The sequence below is a fragment of the Bos indicus genome, chromosome 3, assembly GCF_029378745.1.
Source record: "Bos indicus isolate NIAB-ARS_2022 breed Sahiwal x Tharparkar chromosome 3, NIAB-ARS_B.indTharparkar_mat_pri_1.0, whole genome shotgun sequence".
Classification (NCBI taxonomy): Eukaryota; Metazoa; Chordata; class Mammalia; order Artiodactyla; family Bovidae; genus Bos; species Bos indicus.
Genome location: NC_091762.1, coordinates 12,454,946 through 12,481,195, shown reverse-complemented (window position 1 = coordinate 12,481,195; position 26,250 = coordinate 12,454,946). Strand labels below are relative to the sequence as shown.

The window sequence follows — 26,250 nt, the reverse complement described above, 5'->3', positions numbered from 1 at the left end:
TAAACAATAATACAGACCTTTATAGACAGTCTCTTAAGGAGGTGGCAAGAATGGGGAGTGATAAGGCATGATGGATATTGCGACATAACAACACACAGTAAAACTTTCCAAAGTTCCCCTTTAGAGATGTCTCTCCACCAAGTGCATTAATCACATCATCTGACTACCCCAAAATTTTTTTATTTTTCCTAGATCTCCAGTTTCCTGATCTCTTTCCCAACCGCCTTTTCCAATCTCCTTACTTCTCTTGCCCCTCATCCTACCTTCTTGAGCTTTTTTCTATATCTTACCTTTGTGTGTTTTCAAGTCTCCTCTTTTCCTTAGAAAGACCCTAGTAACTATGGCTTTAGGTTCAGAAGCTGACATGTAAAATATGCTGATTATAATCCTGTGCTATGAAAATATCAATTAAAATTATATTCCTGCCAGTTAAAACTATGAAGAGAACTTGGAATGAAATTAGATGAATCAAATCTAATGGCAAAGAGATCTGATGGGGAACCAGAGGCTGAGGGGTGAGCATAAGCTCAAATTAGACTTGAAATTTTGTCGGGATAAATTCAAGGACAGTGAGCTACAACACTATCCCATTTATAGGCATAGATTTGAAATATTTATTGGCATGGAATGTGCAAAACAAGGTTTGACTTATTTTTCATGGTTTTGAGAAAACTTAACCTAGAGGTCTGCAGCTCAAGACCCCACACCTCAAACAAAATCTTTGTTCCATATGCAATATCAGTTCACCTGCACCATAAAGCCAAGGTGATTGACAGGGTGTGGCAGAGACTGCAGGATGCTCACCAGTCACTCTCTCCTTATTGAGTAACAACAGGAGGCAATAATGTGACCATGCGATCATCCAGATTCTGCATCCACTCCCTTTGCAGATAAAGGTAGTCATATGACTGCATTTTGGGCAATGGTATGCAGGCAGAAGTTGTTGGGTGGTGCTTCTGGGAAAACTCAGAGAGGATGAGGCTGACTCAACAGGGAAGGCTTTCTGTTCTTTCTGCCCACTTCAAATGGGAACATTGTTGCTACAACCTTGAGACAACTGTTAGGGTGGAATCTATGTGCTAAGCATAACAGAAAAGAAAGCCACAAGGAACCCAAAACATTGGAAAAAATTTAATGTCAAATTCAACAGGAGGAAGATAATATCATGAGTGAAGCGTAGAACTTGAAGTGGTAGGGACTCTGCATGATTCAATTAAATTTTGTGAACCTCTTTGAAAAGACTCAATTTTTGCTTTTAGATGAAAGAAAAACAAATTTCTAACATTTTTAAACCATCATCACTTAGGTTTCTGTGATAGCAATTAATCAAATCCCTAATATTTAGTCACTGTAAATTATATCAAAATGTTAAATTGTTTCTTTAAAGGGCTTTATTCCAGTAAAAAAAGAACTAAGAATTGACGTGGTAAAGTTCAAAAACATATTATTAATATTTCTCTACTATGTTGAAAAATGATCTTTAAATATTTTGTGTTTTAAATATTTATAATATGTGAAAAGATAATATGGATATTGAATGCCTAATAACTTAGCTATGAGGTTTCAATTTTTTTAATGTGTAATAAGTAAATGATTTTGAATTGGGGGTAATGAGAAAAAAAAATCAGTATTTATTTGAGTTTTAATATGTGTTTAGCACCTAATTCTCTAAACATTTTCTACTTAAGAAAATATTTTCATTATAATCTTAGGAAACAGCTTCAAATACTACAAATAACTGGCATATTTTCTTGAAGACAGCACCTTTTTTCTAATATTCTATGGGTTTAATCTGATAATCTGAAAGTGATGACTCGTGTGTTTTTTCATTGTGGTCCTAATTTTTCTCTTCATTTAATAATCTATATAAGCTGTCATTTTTCTGTTTTATATCATAAAGAACAGAATCCATAGAACAGCCAAATTCAGCAAGAACATAAACCTTAGGTCTGAATTTATAAGAATACCTAGTGGAATACATCCAGCAACCAACTTGCCAGATGGACTCGATGCAGGGGAACCAGGGAACTGTTAGAGAAACAAGTATCATAACTAAGTGTGTCAGAGCACCAAACCTCTAATAGAAAGTTTCTTCAGGTAAACATAGGGCAAGCATGGTAAGTGGCAGCATGGGATCCGACCAGCCCAGCTTGATAATGCTCTGGATTAAGAGAAACCATAGCACAACCATCTAATTCCTTGGTCAGACCTTCTGGAAGACCAATTAAATAAGCCAAGCCACTAGATGATTAAGGGAAAATTTGTCTCATAGAATTGATGCTTTAAGTTGAAAGTTATAAGAGAATTTTACTGTTTGTAAACATCATTGAGGAGAACATTATAATCACCGTACTTTTAAGAGCCATTTATTTGATTTGTGATTACTTACATATATGAGAAGCTTTGTTAGACTGACAACTTACTAGGAAAGAATAGAAAATAGTACATTAAATTTATAAATGTGGTTGAAAATTTCTAGGAAATTTAATTAACTAAGCTATAAAAAATCCCCTTAAAAATACTTGCTAAATTTTCATTAATATAAAGTTACATTATAAAGTAACTTTTTTCTTTCTGTTATTTTTCTTCTGTTGTACGGGCTTTTATTGTTGCTGTTACTCAATGCATTAAAAATATCTAATTGTAAATATATACAAAGTATTTTATGAGTCCTCAAACCACTTTCAATAAATTCCAAAATTCACATTAACACTGTCCTTGGATTATTCTCTTAAATTATTTATTTATTTTTTTGGCTGCGCTGAGTCTTTGTTGCTATGCAGGGGCTACTTTTCATCGTGGTGCATGGGCTTCTCAGCCAGCAGCTTCTCTTGCTGCAGAAGGGCTCTGGGCACATGGGCTTCAGTGGTTGCAGCACACGGGCTCCGTAGTTGCGGCGCTCAGGCCCCAGCAGTTGTGGCACACGGATTAGTTGCTCTGTGGCATGCGGAATCTTCCTGGACCAGGAATCGAACCCATGTTCCCTGCATTGGCAGGCAGATTCCTGTCCACTATACTAGCAGGTAAGTCCTCCTTGGATTATATTGACCAGCTCAACAGAGCAGTGCAAACAAGGAATTTTTCACAAAAGGCAAGGATGAGGGAAATGCTGAAAACTCAACATTTTAGTTTTTGCCCCCACAAATTTTCTACTCTGGAAAATTAATGTGATCTTTTTAAAGAGGTTTTAAAAATCTCACTGAGTCTCTTAACAGTCCTTTCAATTTCACAGTTCATCCTTATCTTTAATATTATGCTGCTCTTACTGTGCTCTCATGGCTTCTCCTTCTTCTCTAACCGTCTTTAGGGGTGGTTCTGTCTGGCTCAGCCCAGATTTGTCTGTCAAAATCCATCTTAGAAAATTTTATATTTTGGAGATTTGTAACAGTCTTGAAGAAAATACGTTACCGGGAATGTCCGACAGCATTGTGCCTCTTGGTGAGGAAATGTTCTGCTTGTTTTTCTTCATGAGTGCCACCAGGTGTCACTGTTCTCCAAAACTTAGATCAGTGCTCCGGTAAGCACCTTTCCTCTTCATGGATCACAGCCTACAGTGGCGAAGGGGCTTAGAGTAACTCAATGAAGCTATAAGTCATGTAGTGCAGGGCCACCCGAGACAGACAGGTCACAGTGGAGAGTTCTGACAAAACGTGGTCCACGGGAGGAGGGAATGGCAAACCGCTCCAGTATGCTTGCCCAGGACCCCACGAACAGTAAGTAGGAAATGGAAAAGCATCAGTGTCTTTTGGAAAGATCCTGATGCTGGGAAAGATTGAGGGCAAGAGAAGGGAGTAACAGAGAATAAGATGTTTGGATAGCATCACTGACTCAACAGACATGAGTCTGAGCAAACTCCAGGAGATAGTGAAGGGCAGGGAAGCCTGGTGCCTCAGTCCATGGGGTCGCAAAGAGTGGGACACAACTTAGCAACCAAATAACAACAACAAGGTACCTTTAGCTTCCCAAATCCTGGGCCACCCTGGATTTGTTGCCAAGTTTGTGCCACTCATGGGAGGCATTTCAAGCATCTGTTGGGCCTTGCAGAAATCTCACTCAGTGTGCAGTATTGCAGATTGCAGACTGGTCAGCCTGTAAACTTCAGGGTCTTGCTTTTACCACTACATAATGTATTCCTCCACCATGAGTTTCTCTTGTTTATGGTAGCACACATCCTTTAATCGTGTTTCTACTCTGATGCTGGGAGGGACTGGGGGCAGGAGGAGAAGGGGACGACAGAAGATGAGATGGCTGGATGGCATCACTGACTCGATGGACGTGAGTCTGAGCAAGCTCTGGGAGTTGGTGATGGACAGGGAGGCCTGGCGTGCTGTGATTCATGGGGTCACAATTAGTCGGACATGACTGAGCAACTGAACTGAACTGAATATTTGCTTAATGGTGCCCACAACAGCCATTCAGTCCCCAGAAGGCTTTGTCTTACATGGCGGAGAAGGGCAAAGGGCTACCAAAACCCTTCTCCTTCTAGGAAAGACCCTAATTTATTAGAAAATTGTGTTTAGAAGAAAGTTGGGTTAAAAAAAAAGTCTGACCTGTAATGTAAGTTGCTTAGACTTCATATGAGGGCTTCCCTGGTAGCTCAGATGGTAAAGAATCTGCCATCTATACAGAAGGAGAGCCCAGTTTGATCCCTGGGTCAGGAAGATCCCCTGGAGAAGGGAATAGTTACCACTCCAGTGTTCTTGCCTGGAGAACTCCATGGACAAAGGAGCCTAGCAGGCAATAGTCCATGGGTCATAAAGACTTCATATGAAAGAACTCACTGAACACTGAGATTCTGGTGAGCCTTCTAATATACCCAGATCTAGACTGCTTTACTTCCTCAATAAGTATTATCAAGGTACTACAATTTTCTCTACAGTATCCTTTTAGATTTGAGGGTGTATTCTGGAGACCATTATAACTTGATGGGGATATATTTCTACTTATCTGTGCCATAAGCCAAAGAGTGTGGGTGTCATGGTGAAGGTTATCTCTTTTCCAACTGCAGTTAAAAAGAAATTTCACTGCACAACACAAAGCGAACTTTTCTTCCATATTTTTTTTCTGTATCTTTCTTCCTCAAAATTGCACTCAGCGTAACAGCTATTCCTTCCAAAACTTTTCAAAAATCTCTTTCAACACTCTGTTTTCCCTAGCTCTCCTCTTTCATCTCCTCTTCTCCTATCTTTAGCCTTCTGCTCTCTTTTGCTCAGAATTTTTTTTTTTCTACTGTTTTCTTTCTCTGGAAATCCATCACTCCCTTCTCAGCTTCTCCCAGTTCCTGTTACCTTGATCAGGCCTGGACACTGAGCAAAGTAAGCAATGAATTCTCCATAGAAATAGGAACCAGAGGAAGGGCATGATATTTATATTTCAATATCTTTCCAGGCACAATACAGTTAAATGAACAGAAATCAACATAAAGATACTTTGCAGTGATAGTAGATTGTTTGGAAATGAGTATATTATGAGTGGCATTGGAAAATTGTAGTTTTTCAGGAAAGTCATTTTACAATATGTGAAAAGATCCATTCAAATTCTTTCTGATTCAGTAATTCCATTTCAGAAATATGCCCCCAAGAGGAAAGCAAACATCAAAATGTATAAAGATGTTTGAAGCCATGCACTGTGAAGGGAGGTAACAGAGGGTGTCATAAACACTCTACCTGATTCACAATCGAAATAATAATAGGAGCTGCCTATACAGGATCCAGGCCCAGAATTTGAATAAAAATAAAGTGCTCCCATGCTGTGAGATGTAAGCAAACAAGATTCAACATATAATAGAAGGAATATGCCATGGCCTTGTTCTTCTCAACAGGAGTCCAGAAGAATCATTTATAGATTTGTTTTGATAAGACTTGACAGTTTCCAGTTCCCAAAAAGCAGCCTAAAGAATAACAAGGTGGCGGTCAGTGAGCTATAATATTGGAAACCACAATATCGAATATTAAGTAAAATATCAGGATCAACTAGCAATACTTCTCAACCATTTTTTTTTAAATTTGAGGATAATTGCTTTACAATGTTGTGTTGGTTTCTGCCATACAACAATGTGAATCAGTCATAATTACATACATATATCCCCTCTCTCTTAAACCTCAGAACTACCATATGACCCAGCAATTCCACTATTGGGTATATATACCCTGAGAAAACTACAATTCAAAAAGACACATGTACCCCGAGTGTTCACTGTAGCACTATTTACAATAGCCAAGACACGGAAGCAGCCTAAATGTCCATTGACAGATGAATGGATAAAGAAGATGTAGTACATACATACAATGGAATACCACTCAGCCATAAAAAGGAATGAATCTTAGTCAGTTGTAGAGAGGTGGATGAACCTCCTTAATACATTTAGGGGATATCATTTGCTCCAATCAGACACAGAATCTCACTAGAACTAGACCACTGCCAGGTCTCAGATCTCCACTGCTCTCATGCCCTTCTTCCGAGCCCTTGTCCACTTCAGTTCTCACTGCCCAGATAGTGTCAACAATTTAATCCTTTCCTCCAGTTCCATTTTTCTAGAAAACTCAAGCTAAAACAGCCATTACACCCTTTCTTACGTTTTCTCTCTTTTTATCTTAGCCAACTTGAGTTGGATTTTTGTCACTTGCAATCAAGAACCCTGAAAACTGTAAGCCCAGCACAAATGTTTACACTATCAGATTTGTTCCTAACACCCTATAATGTTTCTTTAATCACTTTATCACAATTTTCAATATCTGTCTTCCTGCCTTACACTCTAAGCATCATAGGAATAAGGTCATAAATTTTTGTATACTCCGATGACCATTACACCTACTACTGTGGGCAGGAATCCCTTAGAAGAAACGGAGTGGCCATCATAGTCAACAAAAGAGTCCTATATGCAGTACTTGGATGCAATCTCAAAAACTACAGAATGATCTCTGTTCGTTTCCAAGGCAAACCATTCAATATCACAGTAATCCAAGCCTATGCCCCAACCAGTAATGCTGAAGAAGTTGAAGTTGAACGGTTCTATGAAGACCTACAAGACCTTTTAGAACTAACACCCAAAAAAGATGCCCTTTTAATTATAGGGGACTGGAATGCAAAGGTAGGAAGTCAAGAAACACCTGGGGTAACAGGCAAATTTGGCCTTGGAATACGGAATGAAGTAGGGCAAAGGCTAAAAGAGCTTTGCCAAGAGAACACTGGTCATAGCAAATGCCCTCTTCCAACAACATAAGAGAAGACTCTACACATAGACATCACCAGATGGTCAACACTGAAATCAGATTGTTATATTCTTTGCAGCCAAAGATGGAGAAGCTCTGTACAGTCAGCAACAACAAGACCGGAAGCTGACTACGGCTCAGATCATGAACTCCTTATTGCTAAATTCAGACTTAAATTGAAGAAAGTAGGGAAAACCACTAGACCATTCAGTTCAGTTCAGTTCAGTCACTCAGTCATGTCCGACTCTTTGTGACCCCATGAGTCGCAGCACGCCAGGCCTCCCTGTCCATCACCAAATCCCAGAGTTCACTGAGACTCATGTCCATCGAGTCAGTGATGCCATCCAGCCATCTCATCCTCTGTCGTCCCCTTCTCCTCCTGCCCCCAATCCCTCCCAGCATCAGAGTCTTTTCCAGTGAGTCAACTCTTCACATGAGGTGGCCAAAGTACTGGAGTTTCAGCTTTAGCATCATTCCTTCCAAAGAAATCCCAGGGCTGATCTCCTTCAAAATGGACTGGTTGGATCTCCTTGCAGTCCAAGGGACTCTCAAGAGTCTTCTCCAACACCACAGTTCAAAGGCATCAATTCTTCGGCACTCAGCCTTCTTCACAATCCAACTCTCACATCCATACATGACCACTGAAAAAACATAGCCTTGACTAGACGAATCTTTGTTGGCAAAGTAATGTCTCTGCTTTTGAATATGCTATCTACGTTGGTCATAACTTTCCTTCCAAGGAGTAAGCATCTTTTAATTTCATGGCTGCAGTCACCATCTGCAGTGATTTTGGAGCCCCAAAAAAATAAAGTCTGACACTGTTTCCACTGTTTCCCCATCTATTTCCCATGAAGTGATAGGACCGGATGCCATGATTGTCATTTTCTGAATGTTGAGCTTTAAGCCAACTTTTTCACTCTCCACTTTCACTTTCATCAAGAGGCTTTTTAGTTCCTATTCACTTTCTGCCTAAATCAAATCCCTTATGATTATACAGTGGAAGTGAGAAATAGATTTAAGGGACTAGATCTGATAGATAGAGTGCCTGATGAACTATGGACGGAAGTTCATGACATTGTACAGGAGACAGGAATCAAGACCACCCCCATGGAAAACAAATGCAAAAAAGCAAAATGGCTGTCTGGGGGGGGGGACCTTACAAATAGCTGTGAAAAGAAGAGAGCGAAAATCAAAGGAGAAAAGAAAAGATATAAGCATCTGAATGCAGAGTTCCAAAGAATAGCAAGGAGAGATAAGAATGCCTTCCTCAGCGATCAATGCAAAGAAATAGAGGAAAACAACAGAATGGGAAAGACAAGAGATCTCTTCAAGAAAATTAGAGATACCAGGGGAACATTTCATGCAAAGATGGGTTCAATAAAGGACAGAGATGGTATGGACCTACAGAAGCAGAAGATATTAAAAAGAGGTGGCAAGAATACACAGAAGAACTATACAAAAAAGATCTTCATGACCAAGATAATCATGATGGTGTGATCATTCACCTAGAGCCAGACATCCTGGAATGTGAAGTCAAGTGGGCCTTAGAAAGCATCACTATGAACAAAGCTAGTGGAGGTGATGGAATTTCACTTGAGCTAGTTCAAATCCTGAAAGATGATGCTGTGAAAGTGCTGCACTCAATATGCCAGCAAATTTGGAAAACTCAGCAGTGGCCACAGGACTGGAAAAGGTCAGTTTTCATTCCAATCCCAAAGAAAGGAAATGCCAAAGAATGCTCAAACTACTGCACAGTTGCACTCATCTCATACACTAGTAAAGTAATGCTCAAAATTCTCCAAGCCAGGCTTCAGCAATACGTGAACTGTGAAATTCCAGATGTTCAAGCTGGTTTTAGAAAAGGCAGAGGAACCAGAGATCAAATTGCCAACATCCGCTGGATCATGGAAAAAGCAAGAGAGTTCCAGAAAAACATCTATTTCTGCTTTATTGACTATGCCAAAGCCTTTGACTGTGTGGATCACAAGAAACTGTGGAAAATTCTGAAAGAGATGAGAATACCAGACCACCTGACCTGCCTCTTGAGAAACCTATATGCAGATCAGGAAGCAACAGTTAGAACTGGACATGGAACAACAGACTGGCTCCCAATAGGAAAAGGAGTACGTCAAGGCTGTACATTGTCACCCTGCTTATTTAACTTATATGCAGAGTACATCATGAGAAATGCTGGGCTGGAAGAAGCACAAGCTGGAATCAAGATTGCCAGGAGAAATATCAATAACCTCAGATATGCAGATGACACCACCCTTATGGCAGAAAGTGAAGAGGAATTAAAAAGTTTCTTGATGAAAGTGAAAGAGGAGAGTGAAAAAGTTGGCTCAAAGCTCAACATTCAGAAAACTAAGATCATGGCATCTGGTCCCATCACTTCATGGGAAATAGATGGGGAAACAGTGTCAGACTTTATTTGGGGGGGCTCCAATGCTTACTCTGGAAGGAAAGTCATGACCAACCTAGATAGCATATTGAAAAGCATAGACATTATTTGCCAACAAAAGTCCATCTAGTCAAGGCTATGGTTTTTCCTGTGGTCATGTATGGATATGAGGGTTGGACTGTGAAGAAAGCTGAGCACCAAAGAATTGATGCTTTTGAACTGTGGTATTGGAGAAGACTCTTGAGAGTCCCTTGGACTGCAAGGAGATCCAACCAGTCCATTCTGAAGGAGATCAGTCCTGGGTTTTCATTTGAAGGACTGATGCTAAAGCTGAAACCCCAATACTTTGGCCACCTCATACAGAGTTGACTCATTGGAAAAGACTCTGATGCTGGGAGGGATTGGGGGCAGGAGGAGAAGGGGACGGCAGAGGATGAGATGGCTGGATGGCATCACCAACTCGATGGACATGAGTTTGGGTGAACTCCGGGATTTGGTGATGGACAGGGAGGCCTGGCGTGCTGCGATTCGTGGGGTTGCAAAGAGTCAGACATGACTGAGCAACCGAACTGAACTGACTGATTTTTGTATATTAACATTCAAATGGTCTTGAGTTTGTGGCTCTTCTTCCCATCTGAACCACAGAGTCAGCATCCATCACAAAATTCAGCATAAAGTAGGTAGTCATTAAATATTCAGATTTTTGAATGAATAAATTAATAAATGAATGAATTCTATCTTTCTGTTATCTTGGGACTAAGCTATAATAATTCAACCAAGTGTTATAAATCCAAAATGATATATTCAATACTCAAAACTTTTAAAAATTGATTTGGGGATTTGTAAATGTGTCTTCTGTGAGATTAGCCAATGAGAAATAATTAAGCTATATGTGCTCAGCTCTGATACTAATAAATTTGAGTTACTAAATCTAAAACATGCACAAACATTCTGTAATAGTTACCAGCTCTGAGGTTTGGGGTATGTCATTGAAACTCTTGAATCTGATCTTTTCATTTACCAAATGGTAATAGTGTTTTCTTCTGCCCATCTTATAGGCAGTTTTGAGGACCCAAAATTTCAAATGATGTGAATGCCTGTGAAATATTGGGTATATACTGTGTTTGTCATATGACTACAGAGGACGGCCACTATATAAGGAAGTTCCAGTCTGAAAGAATAATCTCTGACTCTCTAACCCAACAATGAAATAAACAGCTGGATATTTTTGAAAATTGAAAATTGTTTTCCATACTGCTTAACTCTGTATTATAACGTTCAGAAGAATTTCAACTATTCATTGTCTTTCCTACTACCATCTGGATGAGGTGCTAAGGGTGGGAGTGGGGGAGGTGATACATTTCTTTTTTGTTGTTTTTGTTGTTTGGGGCTTCTTTTAATCTATTTTTAATTAGAGGCTAATTGCTTTACAATATTGTGTTGGTTTCTGCCATACACCAACATGAATTAGTCGTGGGTATACATATGTCCCCTCCCTCTTGAACCTCCCTCCTATCTCCCACCCCTTCCACCTCTCTAGGTTGTCACAGAGCACCAGATTTGAGCTCCCTGCATCACACAGCAAATTCCCACTGGTTATCTATTTTACATATGGTAATGTATATGTTTTAATGCAATGCATTTCTTAACATAATCAAGGAACACACTAAAGGATTTTTCTCTAATAAAAGAGCTGTTTTCTTCCTAAGAAAAATTTTGTTTGTAATCTCTAAACTAACTAACATAGTTGAAATTAAACAATAATTTCTTCAAAGACATGTAATAGGATCAGACTATAATGCTGCTTTATAACCTACTTTTGTTTTGTTTGTTTAGTTACAAAAAAAACAGGTATCTTTACATCAAAAAAATACTTTTACTTCACACACAGCAACACATTTCATTTTTCTGAATGTAAAATAATTAAACTAACCAATTCTCTAAAATTAGCTTCATTATTTTTATTTTAATTAATACCTCAACGATGAACATTGTTTTGCAACCATCTAAGCTTGATATATTTTGGATATTTTAATTTGGATTGAGTGCAGTAGTTTAGATGTTTTAAGTTAAAAATTTGCAAACATAAAGACACTGTATTCAACATCAAATTTTTAATCCATATTTTTCCATGAAGGGAAAGCAGTGATAATTGCCTGATGAAAAGTATATCCTAAGATACAACCACAGTTTCTGTCTCTAGATGACAGCTTTGGTAATTTATCAGTCCTGACCCAACAACAACCCTGGCTCCAACATCACCATGACTACTTTCTGTTCCAGTTCACAGAGGGAACAAGTGGAGGGGTTGCAGGGTCCCTGAGCTTCCCCCTTCACACGGCCCTCTCTCAAATGAGAAATGCCCTTCTTCCTTCTGGGAAGCTATAGCAGCTTTATTCAGAAACACAGAAGTCGTGCACTCATTCTGTATCGAGATATTTGCTTCCTGGGGGGTAGAGAAAAGGAAGTTATTTCAGCAGTGCCTCCTGACATCTGTGGCTCCAGTCCAATTTACTCCGCCCTTGCTACTCTGTTCTCTGCCAGCAGTTCATATGCACTGTACTTTCTTCTCCTTTCTAGGCACAGAACACCATCCTGGTAAAAAGAAAAAAGCAGACACCCTGTATAGGCCATCTGAAGTAACATATGGAGTTTGAGATAAGCTGAAGTATAATTCCTTTCCAAGTCAGTAAACTGAGAGTGCAATAAAACTAAACTTTCACTCAGTTAAGTCGCTCAGTCGTGTCCGACTCTTTGCGACCCCATGAACTGCAGCACGCCAGCCCTCCTTGTTCATCACCAACTTCCAGAGTCTACCCAAACTCATGTCCATTGAGTCAGTGATGCCATCCGACCATCTCATCCTCTGTCGTCCCCTTCTCCTCCTGCCTTCAATCTTTCCCAGCATCAGTTCCGTTCAGTCACTCAGTGGTGTCTGACTCTTTGCAACCCCATGAACCGTAGCCCACCAGGCCTCCCTGTCCATCACCAACTCCTGGAGTCCACCCAAACCCATGTCCATTGAGTCAGCGATGCCATCCAACCATCTCATCCTCTGTCGTCCCCTTCTCCTCCTGCCTTCAGTCTTTCCCAGCATCAAGGTCTTTTCAAATGAGTCAGTTCTTCAAACATCAGGTGGCCAAAGTATTGGAGTTTCAGCTTCAACATCAGGCCTTCCAATGAATATTCAGCACTGATTTCCTTTAGGATTGACTGGTTGGATCTGCTTGCTTGCAGTCCAAGGGACTCTCGGGAGTCTTCTCCAACACCACAGTTCAAAAGCTTCAATTCTTCGGCGCTCAGCTTTCTTCACAGTCCAACTGTCACATCCATACATGACTACTGGGAAAACCATAGCATTGACTAGACAGACCTTTGTTGGCAAAGTAATGCCTCTGCTTTTTAACATGCTGTCTAGCTTGATCATAACTTGCTGTCCAAGGAGTAAGCGTCTTTTAATTTCATGGCTGTAGTCACCATCTGCAGTGATTTTGGAGCCCCCAAAAAATAAAGTCTGCCCCTTTCATACATTGATATTATTCATTCTCTCCACAGATGCTGAATATTTATACTTAAGAAGTACTATTAAGCATGTATGATACAAGGCAGGAGGAGAAGGGGATGACAGAGAATAAGATGGTTGGATGGCATCACCGACTCAGTGGACATGAGTTTGAGCAAGCTCTGGAAGTTGGTGATGGACAGGGAAACCTGGTGTACTGCAGTCCATGGGGTCACAACAAGTTGGACATGACTGAGGGACTGAACTGACTGATACAACAGGAAACAAAAGACAGTCTTTGCCCTTGTTGAGCTTACATTCTAGTCAGAAAAGAAAACGTAAACAAATATAACATATAGTATTTCATATATTGATACATTTTATTTTTAAAAGACCAAGATGGAGGAGAGAGTTGCAATTCCTTGTGAGTTCATCAGTCAAGGCCTCACTGATAAGGTGCCCTATAAGCAGAGAAGTGAGAAAATTAAGGGATGGGTTATCTACGGGGTAATGTTCTAAGAAGAGGGAATAGCCAGTGCAAAGACCGTGAGACAACAGTGTGTTGAGTAGTTTCACAGAATAACAAGAAGTCTCCTGTGGCTAAAGTTGAGAGCATGAGGGAAAAGCATTAGGAGATGAGGTCAGAAAAGTATATCTGGATCACTAGATCATGTTGGTAGGGGCTAAGAACACTGCGAAAGCCTTTGTACTCTTTGATTTGAGATGAAAAATCACTGAGAGTATTTTAAAAGAAAACTAATGTAATTATTCTCAATCCAAGTTCAGTTGTTTGATAATGAACATGTAATTAAACAAATATTTGTTCTATTAAGTAATTTGACACTATGATTCAAGAGCCTTAAAATGGTTCAGGCCTACCATTCATGAAAAAATAGAATTACTTCCCTGATGTTCCATTGGTTATTCACCTTTCACTGCAAGGGATGTGGGTTCAATCCCTATTTGGGGAACTAAGATGCCACAGGGCAACTAAGCCCATGTGCCACAACTAGAGAGCCTATGCTCTAGAGCCCATGTTCTGCAACAAGAGAAGTCCCTGTGCCATGAGTAGAGAAAGACTGCACACAACAATGAAGAGCCGTGTGCCACAACAAAGACTCAGGGAAGCCAGATTTTTTTTTTAATGGAATGAAAGATCCCATTCACAAATAGAAAAAGTACATCTAGGTTTCTTCCATGTCCTGGCTATTATAAACAGTGCTACGATGAACACTGTTTATAATAGCCAGGACATGGAAGAAACCTAGATGTCCATCAGCAGACGAATGGATAAGAGAGCTGTGGTACATATACACAATGGAGTATTACTCAGCCATTAAAAAGAATACATTTGACTCAGTTCTCATAAGGTGGTTGAAACTGGAGCCGATTATACAGAGTGAAGTAAGCCAGAAAGAAAAATACCAATACAGTATACTAATGCATATATATGGAATTTAGAAAGATAGTAATGATAACCCTGTATGTGAGACAGCAAAAGAGACACAGATGTATAGAACAGTCTTTTGGACTCTGTGGGAGAGGGAGGGGGGAGATGATTTGGGAGAATGACATTGAAACATGTATAATACCATATAAGAAACGAATCGCCAGTCCAGGTTTGATGCAGGATACAGGATGCTTGGGGCTGGTGCACTGGGATGACCCAGAGGGATAGTATGGGGAGGGAGGTGGGAGGGGAATTCAGGATTAGGAACACATGTACACCCGTGGTGGATTCATGTTGATGAATGGCAAAACCAATACAATATTGTAAAGTAATTAGCCTCTAATTAAAATAAATAAATTTAAAAAAAAAAAAGAATCTTACATAGAGAAATGGTATCCCTCCAAAGTCGTTGTGAGGAGGTTGAGGACATCTTTTCATGCTCTGTAAGTTGACTCCAGATGTGAGCAGGTTCTCAGTACACATTTGATGACTGAGTTGATGCTGTTATTGAATCACTAAAGAATTGATGATTAATCAGAAAGAGGAAGTGTACGTCAAAATTCATGTTCAAATGTGTTTCAATTGACATTAAATTTTAAAGGCATGATGGACCAAAATGGAAACAGGAGTATAAAATTGATAGAGTTTATTGCATAATGTTGAAAAAAAAGAGCTCAAAACTTAGATATCAAATATTAAACAGACATAAAATACAAAATTCAAAACAAATGAAATATAAGAAATTAAAATATACAAAAATGTAATACTCTTTTGCTAATCAAAATATATATTTCATAATTTTAATTCAATTAACTAAGCAAATATAATAAAGCCTCAATTTAATCTTTTAAAAAAAATAGAAAAAGTAACAATAATATACCTAGGAATAAGCCAAGCAAAAAAATAGCAGAACACATGTAAAGAAATCTTCAAATCTAATGAGTAAGGTAACATAAGATGTAAATAATAATGCAAACCCTATTCTCAGGGTCTCAATATAGTAATTTTAATTATTTATGTATTTTAATTATTTATACTTTTCATATATTATTTATGCAGTTACTCATTTATAATTTATATGTAAGTTTAATGTAATTCCAATAAAAATGAAAACATTATTTTGTCTTTTGTACTAGACAATCTCATTCTAAAGTTCATATGAAGACATAAACCTATAAGGATGGTCAGAGAAATTTTAAAAGAGCAGTAAAAGGTATAAGCCTATGACATGTGAAAGAGCATTTTAAGAGCATCGAGATGAATAAATGAATAAATAAATATCAATAAATATTAAAACCATGAGAGACTTCCTTGGTTGTCCAGTTAAGAATCCATCTGCCAATGCAGGGGACACAGGTTTGATCCATGGTCTGGGAAGATCCCACATGCTGTGGGGCAGCTAAGCCCAAGCACAGCAATTACTGAGCCTAGAGCCTGTGCTCTGCGATAAGAGAAGCCACCACAATGAGAAACCTTCTTCTCACTGCAACTAGAGAAAGCCTGTGCACAACAACACAGACCCAACACAGTGAAAAGTAAATAAATTTGTTTTTTTTTTAAATAAGAATTAATCCACAATAACTTGAAGAATTGAACGATCCACTCTTAGCAACTGATGGAACTATTAGACAGAAAACAAAGATAAAGAAGAACTAGTTGACACCACCAATAAACAGGATCTCAGTAGCATTTATAGAATTCTCCATCCAACAACAGAATGCACAGATTTCCCAAACACTCATGTAACATTCACCATATAGCCTATTTCCTAGGTTATTAAACCATAACAAATCAGAAATGACTAAATCACACATGATAGGTTTTCCAACCATAATAGAATAAAACTAGAAATCAATAACAGAAAAGAAAGAACAAAATATTTATAAACAAATTGAAATTAAACAACATACTTGACTTGGCATCATAAAGAGCATCTACAAATCCCTCCAGTAAAAGACAGTATTTCTCTCCCAAGACTGGGAACAAAAACATCACTCTCATTCAAGAATACTGGAAGCCCTAACCACTGCAATAAGACAAGGTGGGAAAACATGCAAACTGGAAAGGGAAAAAAACAAAACAAAAACTGTCTCTATTTGTGAATGTCATGATTGTCTATAGAAAATCCCCAAGTGAAAGTTGCTCAGTCATGTCCGATTCTTTGCCACCCATGGGCTATATAGTCCATGGAATTCTCCAGGCCAGAATACTGGAGTGCACAGCCTTTCCTTTCTCCAGGGGATCTTCCAAAACCAGGGATCAAACCCAGGTCTCCTACTTGGCAGGAAGATTCTTTACCACTGAGCTGCCTGGGAAGCCATCTGGGAAGGAAAACCCCAAGAATATACCAAAACAAAAAAAGCAAAAACAAGCAAACAAAAAAACCTCCTACATTTAATAAATGAGTTCTGTACAATGGATACAAGGTCAATGTGAAAAGCCAACTGCATTTCTATATACTGACAGCAAACAGGTAGAAATAAAAATTTAAAACACATGCTATGTACCTATTGCTACTCCGTTAATGTTTTGGGATTGTTTTTGTGGGTTTTTGTTTGTTTGTGGTTTAATGACTGTCTTTAGTGTTATGTTTGGCTTCCTTTCTCTTGTTTATTTGAGTATCATAATAGATCTTTGGTTTGTGGTTACCATGAAGTTTATATATAGCAATATAATTACTTTAAGTTGCTGATCTCTTAAGTTCAAATGAATTTTAACAACCCTGCATTTTTACTTCCTGCCACACACACATTTACTGTTTTTGACATCATATTCTACATCTTTTTATTTTGTGTATCTCTTAACCACTCATTATGGATATAGATGATTTTATGACTTTTTTCATCTTCCTACTAGCTTTATATGTGATTAATTTACTATTTTTACTATATCTTTTGCCTTAACCAATGAGATTTTTTTCTTTCATAATTTTTGGATTTCTAGTTGGGGCCTGAACATCAGTTTAAATTTGATTTTGGTATCTCTACTCTTAGAACTGGGGCTTTGATACCCCGTAGTTCAGCATGATCTTGGACAATATGAATATGACATCTGCTTCTGGAACCAGACTCAGAGCATTTGTCTGTGTCCCTGTACCCTCTCCTGATCATCCTCAGTCCTGGAGAAAGACAGCAATTTCTATTAGTGCAAGAACATCAGAATGTTGAGGAAATTGAATATTACTATAAATATGACCCTGTCATAGTCACTGAGTGCACATGTCTCTCTCCATGTTTATTTCAGGCTAATGGTCAAATCTAGACTATAACCTAGAATACATCATGGCACTCAACTACTGGTCAAATGTACCACAGATTCCAGGCTGACCCTTTACAGGCTGGACTAGACCTTGAGACAGCACTCCAAAGGAAAAAGAAAGACTTTGAAAATATTTCTATATTAGCATCAGGAATATGGGTTAGGTGGAAGACAAGAGACCATTGTAGGGAATGCACCATTAGAGACTGCACATATCAGACATAAAGTTTGTTGCCTACAGTATTCCTAAAGATTCTGGGAAAGATTACTTCCCTCTCAAAGTTCCCTAGAACATGAAAGCAGATTACTTCACATTTAATTGGATATTTTCCTTGAAGATCCACAGTCCCTCTGCTATAGTAGGTATGACAGACCGGCCGAACAAGGTTCAGTGTCAAGAGAATTGACTTACTGCCTTCATGACTCTTCATTTTCCTGGCAATCTCCTCCATACTAGAGACATAGAGGCAAGACAAGTAAACATTTACAAAATTTCTCAGAGTGTTGCAAGATTTAACTTTTGAAAAGTTCTGCCTGTACTAATTGCCCTGGTGGCTCAGGCGGTAACAAATCAGCCTACAATGCAGGAGACCTAGGTTTGATCCCTGGATTGGGACGATCCTCTGGAGAAGGAAAGGGCAACCCACTCCAGTTTTCGTGCCTTGAGAATCCCATAGACAGAGGGGCCTGGTGGGCTACAGTCCATGGGATCTCAGAGTCAGACATGACTGAAATACTAACACTTGCATACCAATTGCACAAGCTTCAACTCCCAGGGTTCATACATTTTCATGAGTTCCCCCTCCTCTTAGTTCTTATAAACCTCTGGGTACTGTGGTACCATAAGACAGAGAGCTATCAGATGCCTCTTTCCGTGGCCATTGACTGTCCAGAACCTTTTGCCAAAGGTTACAGACATGAGCTTTCCTGTTCTCTAATTATGACTGTTGTGAGAACATACTAGTCACTGCCTCTGACATTTGCCTATTCTCTTGGTTTTAAGTGAGGCTTTCTTCATCCAACCTGGGAGGATCAAGACATCTATAGAGAAAAGGATGCATGTAGAGCTGGAGGATATGCAGCTAAGAGATGCTTCAAAATCTCTTTTTCCCATCTGGGCGTCCTCAACAGGAAGGATGAAGGATGCTCTGGAGAACAGGAACCATGGCAACTCTGAAACCTTAGAAGTCCTATGTTCTCTTATTTGGATAAAGCAAACCTGGCAAAAGCAAACCAGGTTTCCTTTCATGTCTCAAAATTCTAATTCACAAAGAGAAGAGCAGCTTTTACCACCCACTGAGAAAACTGTATTTTTCAGGAACTAGTCCTTTGTATAACAGTCCATCTTTCTTTTGCCAAGCCTTTGTGCTGCATAGCAGTAGGCTAGTGGCTCTTAATCTGATGTTCCTGGATCTTTTATGAAAGTTTTGAGGCTCCCAAATTGTCTGAAAAGGCTTGTACCTTTGTGTCTTTGTACATTTGAGAGGATAAGTTGTATGTATATTATAGCAAGATCTCAAAGAAGTATATGTAATAATGAACATCCATCAAGTTTGTAGTTCATCTGCTGCTTAACTGTCATGTCTTACTATTAAATCCTTGATTCATGGTTGGAATATTCCGGTGGCATGTTTCTTCTCTGCCTCTAATTCTGTCATTCATTCCTATCTTTGTCACATAATCTTGTTCTTTCTCAAACATTGCTTTGACTTAACCCACCTTCATATACCTACTTCTGAATGAAAGCTTACCCAGAACAATTATTTGCCAGCCTCCTGGAGGCTGAAATGTCAAAGACATCATAAAGTAGAACGTGTATGTATCTATATGGACAGAATTTCTTTGTTAACCTCTCTTCTCCCCTATATTCAACAAAGCAGGCCTGGAGTCTGTGCCTTCAGATGCTGCCTGCTCCAGCCTCCTTATACCTACAGGCTGCAAACATAAACAAATTTAGCAAAGAAAGGCCTGTACCCGGTAGCTTAGAGAAGCTCTGGCTTGCTTCAACTCTTATGCACACATCTGTGTTCTAAAGATTGACTGACTTATGGAAAAGGAGCTGTAAATTCGCAAAGACTTCAGGCTAAAAAGAGCTACATTTGGGAATCTGGATCCGAAATTGTATTGAAGGAAGTATCAAAAGAAAGTGACCAGCAGTTGAGCCAAGACCTGGCCCTGGGCAATCAGAAGCTCTTCACGCCCTCCTCTGTCTTTGAAGTTCCTTCCTTCCCACTGTCGTTAGAATGAGAGCTGTTTTTTCAAGGACGTAGCCTTGACAGAACAATGTGCTGTTGATAGCATCTGGACAGTATACAGACTGAACCCATTTATGGTGTGTTTATTTAAAAAAAAAAAAAAAAGATTTGGGGGAAGGTGCAGAAGTTTACTCATCTTGTAGCCACCCAAGATAAGCCATATGAGTAAGTTCTCTTGCTTGTTAAACCTGCTGCCTAGCAATCTGGAGTGGTCTGCCTCTTTCTTCTGTCTCTCCTTGCCCTCTGTGCATGGGGGCCAGTTTGTGTACCAGCAATTGATGAGCCAGCCAGGACATCAAAGTGGCCTTGGGAAACAGACATCCATGGGGGAAATCCTGAGTTGGCCAACGACCTCTATGTGTGGAAGGGTGGCTCCTGTGTTAGGTGTTGTGTGGACTGCCAACTGAGTAGAGGGGTCCCCAGAAAATGCCAGCTGCTTTAACACATTTGAGAAACTACACATAGTGAGTACACTGTGGCAAAGAAGAGAAATGAATGGCTGCTGCAGTAGAATGGCCGCTACTTGGGCAGTTCTGTGCCCACCAATGCCCAACTAGAGTTAGAAAGCCTGAGTTAGGAAGCTGGGATGCGAGCTGAAGTTAGGAAAAGTTGTGCTACTGCCCACTGCCCTGCTAACCTGGGGCTGGCAGACAGGGCAGAAGAAGAGAATAATCAGCTAGAGACCTTAGCATGCTGCTTTACAAAGCTAGGAGGGCACACGTTGCCACAGTAAGGTCCGAGTGCTCATGACAAAGCCTGATTAGGATGCTAAGAGGTAAAAATCTCTGTGAAAGTGATCAGAACAAAGGGGAGGATATTATGATGATTGACAATAAAATGGATGGAGCTCCTCTTGCCATCTGAGCCCTCATACAAAGGAAAATTTTAAATAACAAGTATCCTAGACTTCTGATAATAAACAAATATAGTCCAAAATATATAGGAGGAAAACTTTCATTCTTTCTCTATCCACTTGAAGTTGTAAATATTATCTTATCTTTTGAACATTAATGTAAATACCTCAGGAGATAACTAAAACACTGCCCAACACAATCCAAAGACAAAAAAAAGAGGTGGACAGAATTTTTGAAATACAGACTGCTATAGAAGCTCCCTTGCCCAAAATATAATTCACAGCCTCCATGAGATTATTCATCAATCTTAAAAGTCTTTCCCCAAAGTACTAATAAAAAGCATTTGTCATATAAGTGGGCACCTGATTCATGGCTAAAGTTTCTGAATAAAAAATGTGGGGTCTATGTTTAAATTTCTGTGTATGGTTACATTTATCTATGACTATATGTTACGTATATGTGATATTTTTCTATCTCTGAAGAATAATGCCAAAATTATTTTATACAGGATTTCCCTGGTGGTCCAGTGGTTAAGATTCTGCGCTTCCAGTGACTCCACTCTGGCAGGGGGTGCCGGATTGATCCCTGGTAGGGGAGCTAAACCCCACATGTCATGTACAATGCAACCAAATTGCCTTCACGTGGAAGGGACAACAACGGACTTTTCAAGTACTTCCCCAAGGTTACCTGCACTTCCCCACATCATGTCATGGACTGATAACCCTAGATCCATCCCTCCTTTTCTTCCTCATGTCAATAAAATGGGCCCATTATATTAATGATGTAATGTTAACACATGTGAAGACATACATATGCTGCAGGACACCCTGAAAATTTTGCTGAAACATCTTCAAGACAGAGGCTAGCAGTAAAGCTGCAAAAAATTCAATGCCCAGGCACTATCACAATGTTCTGAGGAGTTGTTTGCTCTGTTAACAAGCATACTGTCCAGGAGCTATTATTGATAAGATGCAACCCTATCAAACCTCTAAGAATGTAAAAGAAATGCAAATTTTTGCAGAGATTTGGGGTTTTGGGAAAGTTTTTACTCCCCTCTGGCCAGTGTCTCTGTCACTTATACTGCAGAGTAAAGAGAAAGCACATGGGGAGCTGGAGGTCAGAACAGAAAGCTACCTTTCTAAAAAGAGTTTTCAGTTATTTGTTTGGCTCCACTGGGTCTTAGTTGTGGCATAAGGGATCTTTAGTTGCAGCATGTGGGATCTAGTTCTCTGACCAGGGATCCAACCCAGACCCCCTGCTTTGGGAGCTTGGAGTCCTAGCCACTGGACCACCATGGAAGTCCCAGCAAGCCATCTTTGAGAAGGCAAAAATACTGCTGCTGCTGCTGCTGCTGTTGCTGCTGCTGCTGTTGCTGCTGCTAAGTCACTTCAGTCGTGTCTCACTCTGTGCGACCCCTAGACGGCAGCCAACCAGGCTCCCCCGTCCCTGGGATTCTCCAGGCAAGAACACTGGAGTGGGTTGCCATTTCCTTCTCCAATGCATGAAAGTGAAAAGTGAAAGTCAAGTCGCTCAGTCGTGTCCTACTCTTCACGACCCCATGGACTGCAGCCTACCAGGCTCTTCCACCCATGGGATTTTCCAGGCAAGAGTACTGGAGTGGGGTGCCATTGCCTTCTCCGGGCAAAAATACTAATTGAAACAAATTAAAGCTCTGGCCATCTCCCAAACAAGGCTACTGAAACAGTTAGATGTATCTCTGACTCTGGAAGCTGTGGCAGAGACAACAGGAGAGAGTGACCCTAGGACTCTGGAAGGGGCAAGAACCAGACTGACTCCCTCAGAGCAACAGCTCCTAGCAGTGTACATAGCAATCTTCAAGGTACAGCAGCTCACAAAGGAACACAGTAAGAACTTCCCTTCCTATCAAGGGGTGGATTAAAAATATGTTTCATCAACCCACCTCTGCCATGACTCAAACCTGCACTTCAGCTAAGCAGCAGCCTATTTTCTGGGTGGTGCAATGGTAAAGAATCCACCTGCCAATGCAGGACACGCAAGAGACATGAGTTCAATCCCTGGTTCAGGAAGATCCTCTGGAGTAGTAAACAACAACACTCTTCAGTACTCTTGCTTGGAAAATTCCATGGACAGAGGAACCTGGTGGGCTACAGAGCTCTGGTGAGGTAGCACAGAGTCGGACACAACTAAGCGCTTGCACACACACATGCGGAGCTTATTTTCAGCCAAGGAGCACCCTACCTGCCAGTCCACTGTCTCTAAAAATGCAGGTGATACCAGGCCTTGTGGTGGATATTCAGTTCAGTTCATTTCAGTCTCTCAGTCGTGTCTGACTCTTTGCGACCCCATGAACTGCAGCACGCCAGCCCTCCCTGTCCATCACCAACTTCCAGAGTCTACCCAAACTCATGTCCATTGAGTCAGTGATGCCATCCAACCATCTCATCCTCTGTCATCCCCTTCTCCTCCTGCCCTCAATCTTTCCCAGCATCAGGGTCTTTACAAATGAGTCAGTTCTTCACATTAGGTGGCCAAAGTATTGGAGTTTCATCTTCAATATCAGTCCTTCCAATGAATATTCAGGACTGATTTCCTTTAAGATTGACTGGTTGGATCTCCTTGCAGTCCAAGGGACTCTCAAGAGTCTTCTCCAACACCACAGTTCAAAAGCATCAATTCTTTGACACTCAGCTTTCTTTATGGTCCAACTCTCACATCCATACATGACTACTAGAAAAACCATAGCCTTGACTAGATGGACTTTTGTTGGCAAAGTAATGTCTCTGCTTTTTAATATGCGGTCTAGGTCTGTCATAACTTTTCTTCCAAGGAGCAAGCATCTTTTAATTTTATGACTGCAGTCACCATCTGCAGTGATTTGGGAACCCAAGAAAATAAAATCTGTCATTATTTCCATTGTTTCGCCATCTATTTACCATAAAATGATGGGACCAGATGCCATGATCTTTGTTCTTTGAATGTTGAGTTTTAAATTAGCTTTTTCACTCTCTTCTTTCACCTTCATCAAGAGAATTTTTAGTTCCTCTTTTCTTTCTGCCATAAGGGTGGTGTCACCTGCATATCTGAGGTTATTGATATTTCTCCCAGTAATCTTGATTCCAGCTTGTGCTTCTTCCAGCCCAGCGTTTCTCATAATGTACTCTGCATAGAAGTTAAATAAGCAGGGTGACAATATACATCCTTGATGTACTCCTTTCCCAATTAGAAACCCATCTGTTGTTCCATGTCCAGTTCCAACTGTTGCTTCCTGACCTGTATACAGATTTCTCAGAAGGCAGGTGAGATGGTCTGGTATTCCCATCTCTTGAAGAATTTTCCAGTTTTGTGATTCACATGGTCAAAGGCTTTGGTGTAGTCAATGAAGCAGAAGCAGATGCTTTTCTGGAATTCTCCTGCTTTTTCTAGGATCCAATGGATGTTGGCAATTTGATCTCTGGTTCCTCTAGCTTTTCTAAACCCAGCTTGAACATCTGGAAGTTCACAGTTCACATACTGTTGAAGTCTGGCTTGGAGAATTTTGAACATTACTTTGCACGTGTGAGATGAGTACAGTTGTGTGGTAGTTTGAATGTTCTTTGGCATTGCCCTTCTTTGGGACTGAAAGGAAAACTAGTCACTATAGATTCTCCAAATACCACACTGTCTATGTCTGTGGTAGCCCCTGCAGCCTATAAAGAGAGAATGAAAAAAATCCCAACATGCCTGTTACTCAACTGCCTGGAAACAGACACAAACCACAGCAGCCAATGGGCTAGGCTTGAGCAGTTTGGCTGGTGATTACTCATGAACCCGGGCCATTAACCCCTATTACTGACATTAGGCTTTTCTATTGGAGAAGGCAATGGCATCCCACTCCAGTAATCTTGCCTGGAAAATCCCATGGATGGAGGAGCCTGGTAGGCTGCAGTCCATAGGGTCGCTAAGAGTCAGACACGACTGAGCGACTTCACTTTCACTTTTCACTTTCATGCATTGGAGAAGGAAATGGCAACCCACTCCAGTGTTCTTGCCTGGAGAATCCCAGGGATGGTGGAGCCTGATGGGCTGCCGTCTATGGGGTTGCCCCGAGTCAGACACGACTGAAGCGACTTAGCAGCAGCAGCAGCAGCAGCAGCAGGCTTTTCTATAGGGATTAACCCTTGGTTTGAACAACGGAGAGCCCAGGGATGGATGATCATGAATATGCCCTTGTTGGTCAGGGGATGTGGAAAGGGAAAGACGTTTGGGTTCACAAGAGCCTAGGCCATCCTCACTGTCTTCCACATCCCAACTCATAAGAGGCTGACACCCCCTGATGATTAGGAAGCTGATGCCCTAGCTTAGGTACAAGCCCTAGCAACTGCCCCTTCTGTAGATACAGCAGATTGAGTGCATAAAAAAGGGTGCCCACCACAATGTCTGGGTAGGGTGGCATAATGCCAAAGATGCCAGGTTGCCTTTAAAATACAGCAACTTGGCTAATACAGTAACAGCATGTTTTGTGTGCTCTAAAAAATATCCAAGACAACTGCCAAAGTAGTCTTGAGCCATCCCCCAGAATTCCCAACTGGTGAGGGACTGACAAATTGGTCATATTGCCCCCCTCCCTCTGAGCAAAGATTCTAAATATGCCTTGTTTGTTTGGTAAACTGTGTCTGGCTTAACTCAAGCTCTTTTCTATTGCCAAGCAAACCAGGCTACTACCATTAGAAGACTGAAGAAACAGCACCATATACAGGTACACTTATCAAACAGACATTTAGGGTACATTTCAAAAGTCATGATATGGAAGATTGAGAAAAAGAACCTGACATTTAATGGAGGTTCCATCTCCCCTATCACCTGCAAGTTGCAGGTTAATTTAAAAAGAGAGAGAGAGAATATTAAAACAGCAGATTAAATTACTAACAGGTAAAACCACCTCGGCCAGGAAGACTAAAGTCATGTCCCAGGCTTTAATACATTTGAATGCTCAACCAGCAGGGCCTGCTGCCCCATACACTAGACTGAGGAGCCCTGCTGAGGCACCAAATACTCTGAAGGTATGGAAATCATGGGAAACAGACACCGGATCAATGAGCTATGCTGCTGAGAACACCAAGCCCCATGACACCTGGGCAAGGAATTGTCTACTGGAATTTTCCATGGAACATCTGTTACTGGGCCCTTTCCAAAATCTTGGACAGCAATATCATAGAAATAAATATGGTCTCCATAAGATTCCTAGGCATGCAAAGCTTTTTCTTAAAAGAGATAACTTATGCAGAATAGAGAAGGCAGAAGAAAGATAAAAGAACCAGCTCCCCCAGTAAAAAGGGCAAGCTCCTTTTATAACAAAAG

General features: G+C 40.3%; 1 long non-coding RNA gene across 1 annotated transcript in view; it reads right to left on the bottom strand.

The window, feature by feature from the left end:
* Positions 1-11,660: 11,660 nt before the first annotated feature.
* LOC139181180 (uncharacterized) overlaps positions 11,661-26,250 on the bottom strand; it is a 28,169-nt gene continuing 13,579 nt past the window's right edge. The window contains exons 2-3 of the long non-coding RNA XR_011565256.1: positions 14,946-15,079; positions 11,661-12,207 (exon numbers count right to left, since the gene is read on the bottom strand). This is a non-coding gene — a long non-coding RNA (uncharacterized lncRNA). The remainder of the gene's footprint in view (positions 12,208-14,945; positions 15,080-26,250) is intronic.